This window comes from Camelus bactrianus, chromosome 11 (genome assembly GCF_048773025.1).
Source record: "Camelus bactrianus isolate YW-2024 breed Bactrian camel chromosome 11, ASM4877302v1, whole genome shotgun sequence".
Taxonomy (NCBI): Eukaryota; Metazoa; Chordata; class Mammalia; order Artiodactyla; family Camelidae; genus Camelus; species Camelus bactrianus.
Genome location: NC_133549.1, coordinates 27,661,505 through 27,681,827, shown reverse-complemented (window position 1 = coordinate 27,681,827; position 20,323 = coordinate 27,661,505).

Genomic DNA, 20,323 nt, shown 5'->3' with positions numbered 1-20,323 from the left:
CTACAGAACTCAAGATAATCAAAATGGTTTTGAGGGCCAAACAATAGGACACACGGACTCACTGTGATGGTCACCAATAAAATGGTCCAGGAAGTCTTTCAGCATTTACTGCATTTGACAATTGAAGCTCCAAGAACTCTTCATACAGATGAAGGAGAATCATACATGTTATTGCAAGATTTGGATATTAAAAGTCCATGCACAGGCTAGAGAAATTAGGGTAAACCCTTACACACACACAGATGTTTAAAATTTACCAGTAATGAACTCACATGCCAGAACTTGAGAAAATGAAAGTAGAAATGGCATTAGAATTCTTCCTTATTTGTAAAAACATCTTCTACACAAGCCAATTTAATACATCTGATGCAAATAGCAATGACTCGTCCAAGGAAATATTGAAATCCATTAGGGCTGCACGTGCGTAATCTGATTCAACAAGTCGGTGTATTTTTCTCAAAAACATAATATCTTTTCTGCATTGTGTGAGATGAAGGTTAGATTACATTTCTTGCCTGTGCAATAATTCCCACATCATAAATTCTGATGAAATTATATCAATATATAAAGCAAATGGATGTCTGACCTACCATCGTGTTCTAGTTCTGAGAGAGAGGCTGACATCCAAGCAAATCCCCAGCTGCTCGGAGCGATGCTATTACAGCCTGCCTTTGCCTGGGAACTGTTATTAACTATCTTGACCAGGAGCGGCTGCTAGAGTTTGCGGTTTCTGCTCTGAATATTAAACTTGGGCATACAAGAGTCCTTATTGTGGGGAGCACTTGGAAATGGTAATACAAAATTGCTTTATATTTGCGGGATTTGATTGCTTTAGATGATACAGCCCTAGCTGGTGGGCCTCGCTTGCTGCTTGTATTTCCAGATTATAAATCATTCTTTTGACAGGGTATCTGCCACAACCAGGTCTCAGTTTCCGTGGTATCATTTTTTATATTACAACTGGCAACAGCTCTTCTGGGCTGTTCATATAAGTGACACATTTTGCATAATTTATGAGAATGGGGTCAAAATCAAAGCTAATAAAAGCCTCCCCAACTTTTCTCGTACACGTCAAGGCGTCTCTGGCTTCGAGTTTCCAGAGGAGTGGGACACGAATAGAGGATGTTAGATTTTTGTACGGCATTGGTAGGCACCGTGGTTACTGATACTGAACTTCAGTATCGCAACAGTCAGTATGAAGCAAAGCTACCTCCACATTTAGCCGATCAGTTACTGACAGTCAATCTTCAAATGCAGAATTGTATCTCCTTAAAATTTTTGCAAAGAGACAAAAGCATTTAATGCATCTCACACGGAAAAGATGGCTGGAAGTGAGTGCCTCGTGTTCCTCTTCTGAAAACAAGGACGTTGAATGATCAGATGGTCTGCAGGCTTCCATCCAGTTCTTCCATTTTGGTGAGGCTACAAAATTCACTGGGGGAATTAAAGTGCAATGGACACAGATGGCAGGAAGGAAGGTGTGCTGCCTCCTTATTGCAAATAAGCTTAGATGCAGAGCTGAGATTTACGCACCTGAAGGAGCCTTTCGTTCCTGGATCCCAAATACAGGCTCTACAGTAGAATCCTTTCCTAAAGTCATACATTTTGACTCCCAGAACACAGCTGACTTCCAGTTGTGCCTGAAATGCCCTGGTTTTTCTTTATGTAAATTTAGGGGGATATTAATTTGGAGGATTAATACCCAACAAGGATCAGGAGATCCAAGTAACACTGTAAGATGCCTTCCAAATTATGCTCCCATGAATTTATGAATGAAGGAGTCAATAATTTCAAGGACTGTTTTGAAAGAAGCTCAGCCAAGAAATAAGAAGCTCTCTATCACCCATGCATCTCCCCCACCCCTGGCCCAGAGGCCTGGCTTGCTCGGGGCCTCCTCAGTTGCTCTTATTAGATCAAGACTTTTTTGACGTCCCATTAGTCAAAATACAAAGCAGGAACTGTGAGTGGCCCAGGGCTCCACATTAGCTGGGAGCGGTTTCCAAATTAACCAAGTTCAGCATTTCCTGAGCAATTAGTTGCCATGCTCCATCTGCCCTCCCTCACCATCCAAAAGAGGGTTCCTATGTATTTTGAAATATAATTGTAATGTAACCAGAGAAATCTGGTACAAAACATCTATTGGAAACTCGGAGAGATTGTCCCTGAGCCAACTCAGTTTACTGAAGTAGCTTCCACCCTCATGGGCAGTGTTTCTCTACACGATCCACACCTTTCAGAGCTCTTTGGGAAATGACGCCTTTCCAAAACACGGAACGTAGAGGCTGACTTGGGGTGGGGGGATATTTTCAATGGATGTTGATTGAATGCTGACATTGATTCCTTTGGGAATTTTACTTCATCATTGGGTTTCAGAACTGACGAGACGTTCAAGATAATCCCTTCATTTTTCAGATGAGAAACTGAGACCCATTGGAGAAAAATGTCTTGCCCAAAGTTGTGCAAGCAGCAGCAGAATTGTGACTAGAACCCAAGAACCTGTGTACACAACCGGTGACCTTCAGACTTTCTTGACTACGAACCGCTGTACGAAACATATTTTCCATTGTCATCCAGTCACAGTTACATCCAAGCAACTGAAACAATTTCAAGAAGTGATTCTGACCCTTGTTATGTGTGATGTGCTCTGATCCATTCTGTTCTGTTCTGTTCTGTTCCACTTACTTTTTTTTTTAACACTGGTCGTGAACTACTTTTGATTATAACCTCCAGTTTTAAACCACTGTTCCAGAATACATTTGCTCCAAAATCGCTGATTGGATTTCCGTCAATAAAGACTTCCTACAAATAAGCTCTTATTGTATCTACGCTGTCGAAGAGACAGAGTAGAATGAGATCCCTCCTCCAAGCCCAGAATTCTGCAGACCTGCTACATTTTCTAATGGAAACACAATTACCTCCTACAACTTACCAGTTTTTCCTTAATATTAGTGACTGGAGAAGCTTGAATGGTTGGAAAGAGGGAACCCGAGGACTACAATATCCAGAAGAGGTCAGAAGCAGCAACTCTACTGAAATGTGAGTTGTTCAGATGATAGGAGGGCATTGCTCTGTAGAGATGCTTGTTCAGGTTCTTGGCCAAATTTTAGGGCTCTTTGCCTTGGAATAAATGGCTTTTGTTAATAATGGCTCCATAAAACTCACTGCAGGGTTTTGGCTCATATGGGTGACTGTGGTAAACACCCACATTTATTCATCTTGTTCCACTAGTGGGGAGAAAGATGGTTTTTGCTAAGAAAGCAAGCCAGGCTGCTAGCCTATCCAAGAATGAGGTGGAGAAAACTCCAGAGTGGTTTTTCAAATACTTGCTTGCAGGTTTTCCAATGATGCTCTCAGGTGTTCAGTGCCTGTCATCTCCAGTGTAGCAACGTGCACGAAATCCTAGTTTCAATATAGCCATCGTTTAACATGTGGCGAGTAGTCTTTACCCCTCGCCGGGGGAAGAACAGAGCCAACAAATCTGAGCAGCACTAGAAAACTGCAAGTCCCCCGGATGCCAGGAACAGGGAACATGAAGGCAGTTCTCAGAAGACAGACATTCAACGTGGGCCAACTCCTGGCCCATGACGATATGCACGCTCCCCATCTGAAGTGGCTGCTTGCCAGGAGCGTGACCACAACAAGCAGGAACTCCCTTTGTCCACTTCCTCCACGGGACCAGGCATGGACCTGCAACCCATCAGTTGGCAAAATACTTGAATCCAACCCTGGGTTCATCCTTGCAGACTGGGGATGGAACAGCTTAGCTTCCTTTCCTGGAAATTCCCATGCCTCCAACCTGTGGTGATAATGGAGCCAGCCAAACCTTGTTTTTCACTCTGGGCTGATTCCTGGCGCACCTCCCATTGCTGGGCTCCAGCACTGACAGAGGTTAATGGGTACCATTTAGGCACTCTCGGCAGCATTGGTTTGATCTTCTTGGCTCTGATACTCTTCTCTTGGCACAAGAAAATTCAGCTTTTGCCCTTTATCTTGTTATCCAAGAGCCTGAATGCCCGTGACAGCCGTGGATGCAGATTCTGCCCCTTCTAAGTCCTTGGCAGAGCGGTAGAATTCAGACCAAGGCAGGCAATGTGCACTGAGCTCTTTATTTTTCCCCAAACAGCCAGCTGGCCTGTTGCTGAAACCAAGACCAATCAGAAAAGACACACATGCATATATGGCTGGTACTGCCTTGTTTTCTCCTCCACCAAGAAAGACCGGGGAACAGAGACGGGCTGGAGGAAACAGTTTCTCACACTTAGTAAGGAAAGATGATTCCATGTGCCCTGAATCCAAAGAACTCTTGACTACCCTGAGTTCCTCAGTTCCTAGATGTCATCAGCCCACAGGGTCACACAGGAACATGACTTTGGAAGAGACATGCCAAGGTAAACTTGACTGCCCCTCAGCAAACAAGTGCAATCAGTTCCAATTACAATGGATCACTCTCTTCTGGAGCACCCAGTGCTTTCTTAGATCCACTTGGAAGTGTCCTGATTCTCAGCCTCAGAACCCACAGCAGAGAAGTAGGAATGAGAGGGGCACACAGTGGGTTAGGTGGTCAACATGGTCTGTGGAAATAACGTAGTCATATTACTCTTGAAGACACCTGAAGTCTCCCATAAGTACAGCCCTGGATCAAACTTCTGCTGAGGGCACGCGGGGTCATCTGCACATTTAGATCAGTCATTTCTCCCCCAGCACTGGAACAAATCGCGCACTAGATGAAGTAGCTGGCTTGCATTAAGGAACACAAAATGCATTGCTTTTCATCCGAGACTTAGAGAAGCTAGCAGGTGGTAGGTAGGACTGGGACCCATTGAGGACACAGTATCCCTCTGGCAGATGCTCACGAGTGGAGTGGCACACAGGACCACAGAAGCAGGCGTGACTCCGTTTCTCTGCGAGTGTCACCCTGCCACCCTCCCCTCTGCCGCCTTTTCTCTCTCCGCCTGAAGCTGCCATTGCCCACGTTTGGGAATGAATCTTCATTCCCAAGTATAGCTGGGAAGGGGACTCAACTTCCTACTTAGAATTCCTGTCCCTTTCTTCCCCATGAAGATTCCAGAATTATTCCAGAATAATTCTTGTTTCTACCTACATGTAAGTTCCAAAAGTTCAAAAAATTTTGGAGGACGATATTCTGAAATGGAAATTCTGTTCCAGAAACGTGCAGGGAAGAATTGAGAGCTCAGGGGGCTCCCAGCACAGCCCAGCCTCAGTTTAACAGCCCTGAAATGGGCATAGTCACACCCTCCTCCGTGGGTAGGGAGGCATCGGGTTAATTAATTGGCTTCCTCAGAGCAGAAAATGTGTCATTCTCTTCAAAACCCTAGGATGACAGGTGTGAAATGGTGTCATTGTTTCATAAATTGCTACATCAAACATGGGACGCCTATAAACCTGCAACCCGTAATTATCGTAAAAATAGCAAACTAAAATCTCCCAGAAGAGTATGTGGCATATTTGATGGAAGAGGAACATATACGGTCCTGACCAAAGAACCCCACCTCTAACCCACCTCCTAGGACCAGCCTCTACTCCCTTTCCTTGAATTTCTGTAACAGCCTCCCCCAGATTTTCCCTGACTCTACCTTGCCTTCTATGATATTGTGATTTATAGTGAGAAATATGTATTTGGTCTTTGTCTCTGTTGCTGGTACAAAGCTCCTAAAACTCTTGGAATTTCCTGAGTGAGGAGACTCACAAAGGTGCCTTTTGTTATGCTAATGAGGCAACTTTGGGGCAGCACCTAACGGTGGGGGCTGGTTGCCAGGGGAAACCAACCTTGTGATGAGAGGGTTGGAAAATTCAGTCCTGGCTCCCCCAACCTCCTGGGAGAGGGAGAGGGGCTGGAGGCTAAATCAATCACCAATGATTTAATCAATCATGCCTCTATAATGAAACCTCCGTATAAACTCAAAAGGACTGGATTCAAGGAACTTCCAGGTTGGTGAACCAACCGTGACTAGGGGAGAGTGACTGGCTCAGAGAGCTTGGAGGCGCCATGCCCTTTCCCCATACTTCGCTCTCTGCAGCTCTTCCATCTGCCTCTTCCTGAGTTATATCCTTGATCATAAATTGGTGATCTAGTAACTAAAGTGTTTCTCTGAGTCCTGAGAACCGCTCTAGCAAATTAATCGACCCCAAGGAGGAGATTGTTGGAAGCTCAGATCTATAGCTGGTAAGTCAGAAGCCTAGGTGACAACCTGGCATCTGAAGTGCGTGGTGGGGAGTAGGAGGGAGGGGGAGGGGAGGAGGGGGCAGGCAGTCTTGTGGGACTAAGCCCCTAACCTGAAGACACTGATGCTACCTCTGGGTCTAGATCGGGTCAGAACTGAATTGGAGGACACCCAGCCCTTGTCAGAGAATTGCTTGGTGCTGTGGGAAACACGCCCCACCACCACACACACTGGAATTCGAATCAGAATCCTCTCCTCCTTCAGTCTGCCCTCTGCTGACAACAGGAATGATCCCAGCACTCCTGGGCTGAGAATTTCCCATCACCTCCCACTGGCTCGGCTTAACAGCCAGAGTTCCTGCAGTGGCCCTCACCTGAACCTCACCCGGCCATCACCTGGGTCACTGCATCCTCCACTTCCCTCCATTCTGGGTGACCTTGCTGACCATCAAGCACACAAGCCATCAAGCTCCTGCCTCCCGCCTTGGGGGTGCTGTCCCCACTTCTGTAAGTCCCCCCCGACCCTGACACTTGTGTGAGTTACTCCTTCTCCTCGGGGTCTTTGCTCAAGTGCTCCTTCGACCACCTTGTTTAAAATCACAACTCTCACCCCGTAACTAGTCCCCCTGCTCCTTTCCTAGTTTATCCTTCTCTCCAGTTCTTATCCATCTGACCTCCTATTTTTTGGTTTATTTATTTTCCGCCCCCTCTGCAAAGAGCAGGATTTTGTTTTGGCCTGCCCGGTGCCTAGATCAGTGCCTGACACGTGGAGGTGTTCAATACATATTTGTTGGATGAATAAACGAATGACAAGTTCTCCCAAACATAAGGACTTTTTTGCACTTTCCATAAGAGTATCCTGGTCAGACGCTTTTATCATTCCTTGCAGCTGCCCTTTGGACCATATTTAGATGTTCATACCTGCCTTAGAGGGACATCTCTGGGAGAGGTGGGAGGAGCCAAAAAGAAAATGTACTTGATTGAATTCTTGTTGCCCAAAGGTGGGGGGACAATGCCTTCTAGTCTTTCACATCCCATTTCTTTGTATTCTGATATAGCCCTGGATGCCAATGAGAAGCTTCTCTGATAAATAAATGAGTTCATAAGTGAAAGGTTAGACCCTGGCTTTCCACGATTTGGTGTTGAGATCCAATAGAACCCCTTTGCGAAGATGGATCTGAGAAATCTATGTAATGTGTCTTATTAAAGGCTCTTCAATTCCAAGTAGCAGAAATCCATTCCAGCTGGCTAAAGCCATTAAATGGGTTTTATTGGAAGGACACAGGGATAGCTTAAAGAACCTTAGAAAAGAAGGGACTCATGAGTGATGGGACTCATGAGTGATGGAAATCATGAACTGGAAAGCCAGCATAAGCAGTGTTCACTCCCTGGTTCCAGTCCCATGCTCTCTCCTCGCTGGTCTTTGTGTGCCTGTTTAATGCACCTCTCCCTGTCTTCAGTTAGCACAGCATTTTCTGTCTCTCTGCACATGTGGGTTAGACACTGTTGCCTTACTGCCAGGTGACTCTATGGTCTTTTCAGGTCAAGGGCTGCCCAAGCCCCTCCAGCAGCCCAGAGTCCTTATTTCTAATTCCAGGGGGAGAAAAATCTATGGCTGACTTGGGACAGAAATCCAGTTTTCAATGACAATGGGGGTGAAGTCCTTTACAGGTCTGTAATTCCTTATCTGAAATGTGTAGGTCCAAAACTGTTTCAGATTTTACAGCTTTTCATTGTTTAAAATGGTAATGTTCATAGAGTTTATATCACATAAACTCATCACCAGATCTGGGGCCACATTCTAAAATTAAAGACATGAACGTTTCTCAAAAACAGAAAAAAAAAATAGTATGGATATTCATAATAAATGGGACAAATAAAAATTATAAACAGCTCCAGGTCAGACCAGGTCAGCTTTTGCTATCAAATGAATTCAGGTCAGGTTTGAATTTGCCCGAAATGAGTTGGAAAATTGTTCAGTTTTCAGAGTCATTTGGATTTCTGATTGAGGATAAGTAGGGTAACCATGTAATTTATCGTCCAAATCTCTAAGAGAAAAGAGAATGCTATTAGGAATTGCACTGTGACAGAAAGCTAAGAATAAGCAGTGTGGTCGCAGCAGTCTGTAATCTCTGCGACCCTCTCACAGTTACCACCAGAGCAACCAGGGCAGCAAAAGCAAAGCCCATGAACAGTATCTACCACAAGAACAAAGTGGTGGGCATCCCCATAAACTCTACAAAGTAATTAAATATTTAAGCACTACAAGATCTATGCACGTAACATCTGTGTAGGAGGAAGCAAAAGGAAACTAGGGGACAACAAATGGACTTGAGAACAAAAGACTCCCCCCAACCCCCAGTAAGTCCATACTAGAAATGTGGCAGGTCAACCTGAAAACAGCAATTGAAACAGAGGGCTTTTTGCAGAATCCAATTCTCAGATGGATACTCTAAAGGCTTAAGAAACTATCTTCAGGGACTGCAGTAGTCTGGGCCCTAAGACTTCTCGAAGAAACAAACTAAAATCTCCTTTCAGGGTAAAACTCCTCTCTGGGAGTATAATCCAGAACAGGACAGGGACAGCAAAGGAAAAAGTAAGATCTGGATAAAATTGTGGGTAGGCAATGAAGGGGGCAGTTTTCCAAAGTTTGAGGCCATAATTTTTATCATTCTGTAGAAAAGAAAAACAAAACAGAGAGTTCTAGAACCATGAAGCTAGGGGGAAAAACAAAAGGTCTAACACCCCCTCACCTAGAAGTAAAGGAAAACTCATTTTACATGATATTAACCAACAAAATATGACAGCAGGTGAATCCTATGCAAAGTTATCATTTTCAAAAAAGAGTAAGTAGCATGTTAGAAAGACATGCCCATAAATTACATAAGAAATACAACCAATATTTCAAAATGAGCTAAAAGAAATAAAAAAGTATAATACAATACTATGAAAAATATGAAAGAAAATTTCAGAAATTCAGACATGAGGTTAGAGAACTCAGGAAAAAATTTAGAAATAAAATAATGAATCATTTCATAAATGAAGACCAAGTTGTAAGAAATAAATGAGTAAACAGCATATAATGCCTTACAAGATATAAAGTTAAAATGGCAAAAAAAAAAAAGTTTTTTATTCAAAAGAAATAGATAAAAATGATTCAAAAGAAAATGACAGATAAATAGTTCAAAAAAAGCAACACGTATAATAGGAGGTCCCCCCACTCAAAGAAAGAAACCAAAGTAGTAAAGCAGACCAAATACTGAAAAATAAGTCTCAAGGAAAGTTTACTGAAATGAAGTCACTTGAAACTACATACGGAAAGGACATACCATATAAATCAGTGAAGCTAGAACACTCCCTAACACAATACACAAAAATACACTCAAAATGGCTTAAAGACTTAAATATAAGACAAGACACTATAAACTTCTTAGAAGAAAACATAGGCAAAACATTTTCTGACATAAATCTCAGCAATGTTCTCCTAGGGCAGTCTACCCAGGCAATAGAAATAAAAGCAAAAATAAACAAATGGGACCTAATTAAACTTAGAAGCTTTTGCATAGCAAAGAAAACCATAAGCAAAACAAAAAGACAACCTACAGAATAGGAGAAAATACTTGCAAAAGATGAGACTGACAAGGGCTTAATTTCCAGAATATATAAACAGCTCATATAACTTAATAACAAAAAAACAAACAACCCAATACAAAAATGGGCAGAAGAACTAAGCAAGCAATTCTCCAATGAAGACATACAAATGGCCAATAGGCACATGAAAAATGCTCAATATCACTAATTATTGGAGAAATGCAAATCAAAACTACAATGTGATATCACCTCACATCAGTCAGAATGGCCATCATTCAAAAGTCCACAAATGACAAATGCTGGAGGGGCTGTAAAGAAAAGGGAACCCTTCTACACTGTTGGTGGGAACATAGTTTGGTGTAACCATTGTGGAAAACAGTATGGAGATTCCAAAAAGACTAAAAATGGACTTAGTATATGAACCAGCAATCCCACTCCTTGGCATATATCTAGAGGGAATCTTAATTCAAAAAGATACAAGCACCCCAGTGTTCATAGCAGCACTGTTTACAATAGCCAAGACATGGAAACAGCCTAAATGTCCACAGACAGATCACTGGATAAAGAAGCTGCAGTATATTTATACAAAAGAATACTACTCAGCCATAAAAAAATAATAAAATAATGCCATTTGCTGCAACATGGATGGACCTGGAGATTGTCATTCTAAGTAAAGTAAGCCAGAAAGAGAAAGAAAAATATACAGTATCACTTATATGTGGAATCTTAAAAAAAAAAAAAAAAAAAAGAACTTATTTACAAAACAGAAACAGACTCACAGACATAGAAAACAAACTTATGGTTACCAGGCAGGGAAAAGAGGTGGGAAGGGATAAATTGGGAGTTCAAGATTTGCAGATACTAACTACTGTATATAAAATAGATAAACAACAAGTTTATACTGTATAGCACAGGGAACTATATTCAACATCTTGTAGTAACTTATGGTGAAAAAGAATATGAAAATGAATATATGTATATTCATGTATGACTGAAGCATTGTGCTGTACACCAGAAATTGACACAACATTGTAAACTGACTAGACTTCATTAAAAATATGTATTTACAAAACAAACAAAAAAATCAGCCAAGAGCAACATGGAAATAAAAAAAAAAAAAAGGAAGAAGGACATACACATGACACCATGAAGAAGGAAGGAAGGAAACCCAGAAAGACCAACATTGCAATATAGTCTTGACAAATGACTGGACTTTAAGAAAAAGAAAATCCTCTGGGCATCCAAAAAAGGCCAAACCACTTAGAAATAAACTTAGATTATCATCAGATGGCTCAAGAGCAATGCTTTATGCCGGGAGAAAATAGAATGATGTCTTAAACACAATCAAGGGTAAAAAGTGTGATTTTATGTATTTTCAGCCAGCCAAATTTACATCAAAGTATAAATACTGCAAACTGTTATGAGCATGAAAGAACCCCAAATATTTTTCTCATGAGTTCTTCCTGAGGAGTTGATTCGATAATGAGCTTTACATGGTCAAAATGGCAGGAGAAGCATTAACATAAGGACTGGTGATCCAGTACTCCTGCCATGCGAAAATGGAGATACAAATGTACGACAAAAGTTTTAAGTAAAAATCCCATAATCCCCACTTGAATTGGAATTATCAGTATAAACTCATGATATGCTTTATCTTTAAATTTTTTCTAGCTATATCCACTGAAAATGCCTGGAAACCATGACTGAACAATAGAAATGAGCACCCCGGTGCCCAGATTGTGGTCTCTAAACACTACATCCTGTTAAAAGGAAACAGGGCTTCTTGGAGCAGTAGCTGAGCCCAGCACTGGAGCAGGAAGTATACAGGATGAACCTGGAAATTTCTGTTATATGAGAAGCAAGGGAGTTACCAAAGGCTACTGAGAGCTTGTCAAAGAATTCAAGAGCCACCTTGAAGAAGCTCCCACTGGCCAAACATAGGACAATTTATGCATCAGTAAAGATGATGACCGAAATGAATTGAAACACATAAAATATACTTAAATCCGCAAATAATGATGCAAGGATAATTGAAGGAAAAAAGGGATAGGGAAACTACAGATGGAACAAGACTGAGGAGACATAACAAAATATTGCAGTGCCTGTGGCTATTTGAATCCTAGTTCAAACAAACAAAAACCGGAAAAAAAAAGTAAAAATTTCAGCTCTGGCCTGATATTTGATTATATGAGGGAATTACTGTTCATTACTGTAGGTGTGAGAATGATATTATGGTTAGGCTTTTTTTAAGTGCTTATCTTTTATGATGACTGGAACTGATTTAAAAATAATACAGGAGAGGAAATGAGGGTACATGGAGCTTTAATTAGTCTGTCCTGCATATTTTCGTATATTTTGGAAGTTTTCCATAAGAAAAGCTTTTTAAGAAATTTTACATCAGGATAGCAGACCTAAATTGGGACTGTCCCAGGCGAAATAGGTTGTAGTCCACTCTTTCAATAAGGGATTACGGATGTGTGATCCAAATGTGGTTACGGGGTGCAGACCTGTCAACCACCACCAAAAGTGTCCAGTATGATTATATTCTGGTCATTTAGCATTTTGATATCATTGGCTAATCTATTTTTAGTTTCATTTTTCAACCTGCATCAACCCACATTTAATTTGTGTCATCATAATTTCTTATTTGAGAAATTCTGACATGTGCTTTTTTTTTTTTTCAATCTAGCTGCATTTCTCCAAAAGAGCCTCTAGCAAACAGGCCACTAAAATTTGGCAGCTTTATTGTTGAATGCATTCAATTATCATTTTTTAAGTCTAGCACCACATTCCTTTAATGATTTAGGACCTCGCACGGTTTTAAATGTCTCCCAAAGCTTTCATTGTAAATTGTGTTAAACATCAAAGGAGGTAAGTGATGCCCAGATGCTGTTTACCTCCTGTGAAATTCTTCTCACTAAATAGGACGGATAGCCTTCAACGGATTCAGAATTAGAGCCGCATAGAAAGGAATCACCTTCATTTTGGGATGTTAATCCAAAGCCTTGCGATGAGTATGAAAAACCGCATTAGAAAATCTTTTTTAAAATCGACCTTCTGCATTGATTCTTCTGCTTTTACTTCCAGTCCCAACAAGAAACACAGGGACAATTCCCATGTCCAGAGGGGCAAAGAGGTCCCATGAGGCTGCAGCTGGCTTAGGGTTAGTGTTACCGGGTTTCAAAGGCATTTGTTTAAATGGGGCCCCTAAGCCAGAGCCCCAGAAAAGTCCTCCGTATCCTTTATGAACTGTCTTAAAACAAAAGCCAAACAACAGTGTCTAGACACACCCCTGCTCTTCTCTCTGCGGTGTCCTGTTCCCGGGTACCGCTCCACCATGAACATCCTCTTATATTGCTGGGATGTTTATGTAATTCTTAAGAAGGCTTATTCTAAGGATATATTCCTTACGTTTCCAGGGCAGATTTTTTAAATTGAAATACAGTTGATTTACAATGCTGTGTTAGTTTCTGGTGTACAGCACAGTGATTCAGTTATACATATATATATATATATATATATATATATATGTACATATATATATATATATATATATTCTTTGGCATATTCTTTTCCCCTTTTCCATAGGTTATTACAAGCTATTGAATACACTTCCTGGTGCAATACAGTAGGACCCTGTTTATTTCATAGACAGTAGTTAGTATGAGGCCAGATTTCTAAAGGAAAAACCAAAAAAGCAATTGCTGCTCACCCCCTGCCCCCACCAGCACAGCACCTTCTCCGACGTCTCGTAGCTTTGCGTCTCTCTGCATCTCTGGTTATTCTGCGACATGAAACCCTAGTATTGGCCGCCTAGGTCTGGAATCTGGCAGAGGGAAAACTCTCAATTGCTTGATTGCTGAGTTCCCTGCCTGTCTCCACTCCTGCTGAATTCACTCCCCTCCCAGGAGACACCCATCCCCAGATGTTTATCAACCACCCTCAGCAGAGTTTTAGGCACTGGGGACACCACCGTGCAGCCAAAAGCTTTTCTTCCAAAAGGCTTTGTTGGTTGCAGACTAATCTGCAGTGTTGAAGTTTCCTTGGGTCCTTCTCTCTGCAACCACGGGGCAGGGGATGGGGGTGGGAATGGGGGTGGGGGGCAGGTAAGCGCCTGGCCTCTTGAGCCAGGTTACCTGCATTTGAGTTCTGGCTGTGTGACTTCAGACAAGTCACTTAGACCCGCTGTGCCTCCATTGTCTCATCTGTAGTATGGGTACTGAGGCTCCTACCTCTGAGGGTTGTGAGAAGTGAAGAAATCAATGCACAGAGCAGGGCCCAGGACAGTGATAACTGCTCCACCCACATTGGCTGTTTATTATGACAGCTGTGGGCTCCCAGGCTGATAAAGGCCTCTCTCTCTCTCTCACTCTGTCTCCCTCTCCCTTTCTCCTTCTCTCTCCCCCTCTCTCTCTCCCCCTCTCTCCCTTCCTCTCTCCCCACTCTCTCCCCCTCCCCCCCTCCCCTCTCTCTTCCCTGCCCTTTGCCGCCCCAGCCATTCTATTATCATCCTTGTTGGCTTCTCCCACCTTCTCTCCCAGCCGACAATTTTCTTATACTTCCGAATCATTCCCTTCCATCCCCCAAAGGAAGCATAAACTCTAATATCCTAACCTACTTGCTATAAATGATGTCCATCAGCACAAAAACTTGAGAGTGTGTCATGGACAAAAGCTAACGGGAGACACGAGGACTCTCGGCTCTCCCCTCCCTCCTAAGGAGGAGAGTCTCCTTGCTGGTTCCTGGGCCTGGCTCTGCTGACAGAGGCACCTGCTGGAGGTGCAGAGAAGCTAAGAGCGTAAGGACCTCCCTGCATCAGGGAGGCTCAGAGCTTCACCTGGAGACAAGGAGGGCCCCATCAGGGAGGCTGGAGACCAGCCCCAAGGGAACAAGGGGGCGTCAAGAAACTGGCATGGGCTGGAGATTTTTTGGAGGAGTAAAGAGGAGAAAAATGGTTTGGAGCACTTTGGAGGGAAAGATGAATAAAGAAGATATTTAAGAAGTTTGCCTGTGATGTGTATACAATTTTCCCTCTGCTGCCTGAGGGCAAAAAGGGTCCTGTAGGGATGCACAACGTATCCCCAAGGCTTTTGGGGTCTGATTTGAGTTTCTTGTAGATCCTGTGAGCAGGTGGGAGGCCCAGATTCATCCCGGTCACAATTGTAACTGCGGCAGTGTTTACTGAGCACCTGCCGGACCCCAGGAGTGATGCGGGGCCTCACGCTCAGTCTCCAGTCCTCACAGCAGCTCTGCAGGGCACGTGAGATTATTCCTTCTCTCCTGGAACTTAGTTCAGGTGGAGACAAATGACGGGCATCAGACCAACGAGAGGCAGAGCTGGGACTGGAACCCAAATCTGTCTGATTCCAACGCCTGGGATCTTCCTAAACGTAAGCTTTTAGGGGGCAGGTTGAACATTTCCTGCTCTATTATTACTACCACTCTTTTCAATTTCAGTGTCTTTCCTCATGTTATATCACAGGCAATAGGTTGTCTTTGGCTTTTTTGAATAAAGACACCATTTCAGGGTTAATAGGTGCTTCTCATTGGAGGGTTATCAGTTTTATGTCAAAACTGCACAGCCACCTGTCCAAAATGAGACTCGGGGAAGCTGACTATTTTTCAAATATTTTATCATACAAAGTGGCAGAGAAAGACACTAAGGAGGCTGTTTAAGATTTTAGTGCAGCTACTCTAAAAAATAAGTACATAATGTTGTTTGATTTCTGAGAGGCCTGAAAGAACTGTAAACAAATCATACAGCCAGTCCTTTACCGCACGCTACCTGGGAAAAGCATTGTTTGTTCACAGCAAATATGTAACCACAAAACACATTAAAATGCAGAAAAATCATCTGACCAAACAAAATAACGATAAATCAGCTTGAAACTTGTTGCCATTACAGGACGTTAAACACGCTCATCCGGGGAAGAGCGCGGGTTAGTCACCTATTTAATCGCGCCCATAATTAAAGGGGTGGCCCGCACTCTGATTTATAGGCTGGATCTTCTAATTACTTAGCTGTAGCAATTAGGATTTTCTTTGTATTACACTTCTTCGGGCCAAAGATGCCTTCTATCTCTCGGGCCAGATTTTGGAGGGCAAACTCTGGCTTCCATCCCATCCCCTGTGAAGCTCCTCCCCGCCCCCGCCCCACCTCGCCGCCGTTGAAGTTGTTCCCAACTGGGGGTCTTAAAGGCGAGTCTAATGCTGTTGGGAGGAGAGGAGAGGAGAGGAATAGTGATGGCTGAACCGTTCTCCCTTTGAAAGACCAGTTTGCTTTGGGGTCTTGTCTCAGCTTCGCTACCCCCCCCCCCCCCCCGCTTTAGAGACTCGGAGCCCTGTCTTCATTTAATATAGCACCTTCCAGATGTCTCCTTACTAGAGAAAGATCCGAGGGGCCAGGAGTTGAAGAGAAACGTATATAACAGTCTTCTGACCTTCGTTATTCCATAAAAGTTTTGTTTAAAATTTTAGGAGACAGTGGGGTGGGTATAGTTCAGTGGTAGAGCGCGTGCTTAGCATGCACGAGGTCCTGGGTTCAATCCCCAGTTCCTCCAGTAAAAAAATAAGTAAATAATATAAACCTAATTACCTCTCCTCCTTCAAATAAAATAAATCTATTTTTTAAAACTTAAAAAAACAACTTTAGGAAACAGTGCAGCAGGAACAGGATAGGGGAGCCCACCTACCATTCATCAAACGTGTTCCCACGTGTTCCCTGTACCAGGAATTCTGCTCTCTGTGCAGGGTTTCAAAGCACAGGTTCTGGAGTCAAAACGCCTGGGTTGATATCGTGGCTCAGGCAGGTGCCAGCTGTGTGGCGCTGGGAGCCGACCCTCTTCAAGCTTCAGTTTCCTTATCTATCAAATTGAGCTAACCAGAGTCCTTACTCCAAAGAGTTTTGAAGATTAAATGAGATAAAACTTTAAATCAACTACCCAGCATAGAGTAAGCACTTACAGCATGCATTATTCTTAGCGTTGTCAATATTTCCAACCCCATGAACCTTGCCTTCATCTTTTCTTGTTTGTTTGTTTTCTGTAGGGGGGGTAATTAGTTTTATTTATTGATTTATTTAATGGAGGTCTGGGGATTGAACCCAGGACCTCGCGTGTGCTGAGCACGTGTTCCACCACTTGAGCTATACCCTCCCCCACTTCGCCTTCATCTCTTGATTCACGCAGCAAATATCTGAGTGCCTATTCACAGACCCAAAAGGCCATGTTCTTTTCATTACCCTTCCTTGCCCTCCCAGGACATAAACCTTAAACTTCTGGGTACAAGAAAGCCATTTATTATGGTGAATGAGAAAAATTCAACTTTTTGAAGTGTCAAAAGGCTTGGACTTAAGCTAGTGTAAATCAGTTTTCAGATATCGCTGGGCTCTGGAGAACACGCACAGGCAGGGTGCAGGCACACAGCTGAGCCGTGTGGCTGGAGCTCCAGCATCAAAGCAGCACTTGGACTTCACTGTGACGGCGAAGAGAAAGCTTGGTGGTGCCTCACAAGGGCTGGGGGAGAGAAGTGACCTTCACTTCAGTTCAGCACATATTGACCAGGTGATGCTGTGTGTGTGCAGCTCTGCGCTGGTCCTTGGGATGCAAACAGGAGGAGCAACCCGTGGTCTCTGTTCCCCGCGGCTCTGTGGTCCAACAGGGATATGAATACGCAGACCAGCATTGACCTTACAGCGGTAACGGGGAGGGACCCCCAGGGAAAGGAGAGCTGATGCTGCTTGGTGCAGCATCCCAGAGGAGGGAATCTTGGAGCCGAGGTTCCAACTAAGGTTTGCCCTGAGGACAAATATGAAAGAATTTCATGGGGCACCAATAAGACTTTTTGAACCAAGCAATAGTCATAATCATCTCAGCTACCGTGTACTTAGTCAAATTCAAGCTCCATATTCAATTCAACACCATTTTTTTTCCACTTAAATGATCTTATCTTCTAGCCGTTTGAATGACTTCCCCAATTTGAAGACATCACTCCCAAATGAGATTCAGTTCATTCAAGGCAAGACCATGGCCCCCATAATGCATCAAACAAAGAACACCTTACAGGCATTCAGCAAGGCGGGCTGAGCTGAAGGCGCACCCCAAAGGTACACTCCGCGTCTCTTTGCGCCTATGTAGCCTGAATGGAAAAACTACATTCGTCTCTTGGCTTGTTTCCTTTGGCAAAGAGAATTGTAACGTGCGTTATTCTTTCTATTTATGAAAAATCAGGGCTCTAGGAAAGCATGCTATTTGTGTTGGCAGTGCAAGCAAAGGTGGACTGGTTGCCACCAACCCCAGGCCATAAAACACACACCCATCAACTTTCAGTTAAATAAACCCGACCCTTTATCAGTAGAAACAAAATAGTATGGTCAGCTAGAAAACAGCCCTGCTGGAAATACTACCCTATTTCATTAGGAGGGTCGCTTGACTTTGCCTTCGGGTATTTGAGATTTTGATAAAGGGCTGGAGTGGGTTTTTAACTTTTAAAGTTCATTAAACAGCAATTTCCTTGTGACAAATGTCAAAGGTTTGATCTCAACAATTAGGAAGTGAGCTTCTCTTTCACTGCACTGGGATACTTCAACTGAGATAAGACCAACAGGAAACACCATATTGAATAGCAGCTGAAAACATCTCTCTCGAAGAACGCTTGACGCATAGAACACGCCATCGTGCAGGTGGGAACTGACGAGGACTCTCTTATCTTCCTTTTTCCAGGGGAAGCAAGTGGGACTCTCATGCTCATTCTGCCCTCTTGTGGCTGGTTTTGTAAAATGCACCTGGAAGGCTACATGGCAAGCAGGAATGACTTTCTTCCTTTATCATGTGATTCATATGATCTCATGCAATTCTTATCCACAATTACAGGATCCCAAAGCTGCTATCTTCTGACCCATAGACCTCAGATTCAGTTTTATAATTAAATTGTCTGAAACCCTGGCTTTTATTGAATTAAACACAAAATGGGGGGGGGGGTTAAAAATGTCTCAACATTCAGGTTTAAGCTAGTTCAGGTGAGCTGCAGGCCAATTTTTTAAATAAATGAATTCACCTGGTGGGGGAAAGCCATATGATCAGATCTTTAAACATCACAAAGATCGCTGTATTTAGGTCATCAGACAATAAGTTCATTTTTTAATAGACTATTGGCATGCTGAGACTAGAATCCAAATGGCTAAGAATAATAAAACTATCTGAAGAAGAATAAAGAAGCGTGACCTTTTTTTTATAAAGATACAATAACTACATCAGTATTGGCACAAGGACTGACAATGGTCAGAAACAGATCCACGTATGTGTGGAAACTGGCTACAGGAGAGAATGGTATTATAAATCAGAGTAGAAGGGATGCACTCATAATAAATGCTACTGGGAGGATTGGTTATTCTTTTGCACAAAAGAAATTTACATCATACCTCAAACTATAGAAAGAATAATAATACATTTCAGACGTGTGAAAACAAAAAATTTTTAAGTTTCAAAGCAAATAAAAGAGACTATCTATAAGTGACATGTAAAAGTTCCTAGCCAAAAAAAGCAGATAGATGTGTGCAATTATACTGCATAAAGCTTTTATAAAAGTCACCGTAAAGTTAACAGAGAAGACTAGAAGCCATTTACAGCCCACATCATCAGTGAAATCTTAGTATCCAGGCTATACAGAGAATACCTGTACATCAATTTTTTACATGCAAATAACCCAATAGATAAAAGAGAAAAACACATGAACAGGCAATTCACAAACGAGGAAGCCCAAATGGCCAATATAATGCACAACCTATTAGTAATGAAGGGCATGCAGATCGTAAGTTCAGCTCAGTACCCATAATATTGGCCATTTTTTTAAAAAGCTGGCAATACCAGATCCCGACGTAGACAAGGATGTGGAGAAGGTAATTGGTGGAACTTGAAATTGGCACAGTTGCTATTTAATAGATAATAAATAACTGGTTAATTATAAATAACCGATTAATACCTAGTTGACAGTGAATAATAATGGATGAATATCTAATAAGTATATAATTGTATGCATTAACATCTAAGTAATAGCTAACCAAGCTAGTGACCCATATTCTTTACAGACAAGCTCTTCGGGGTCTAGCGAATTTCTGCACATATGTAGCACGAGTTGGCAGTAATGAGACTGACAGGACATCATTGCACAATCAACCCCCCAGTGCCCCGGAGTTCCCATCATGAGCTCAGCACGGTGATTACAAGCGTGGGTTTTGGAGTCACACAAACCTGGGGGCTCTTATGCTTCGTGACCTTTGGTAATTGCATAATCTATCTAGACCCCGGTTTCCTCAATTGTCAGCCAGGAGAGTAATGTCTATCCTCAAAATTATTGGGAAAATGAAATGACAGCTCTGTAAAGTTTTTCACACAGTGCCTGGCACGTAGTAGATACTCAATAAACAGTTGCTACTGTTTTCATTATCATAACTGTCTACACCGGGGATTAATCATTTATGAGTAAGAAGAAATTACATTTTCTGATGAGGAAGACAGATATCAAGAACGAACATTCAATGATCTCTTCTTAGGG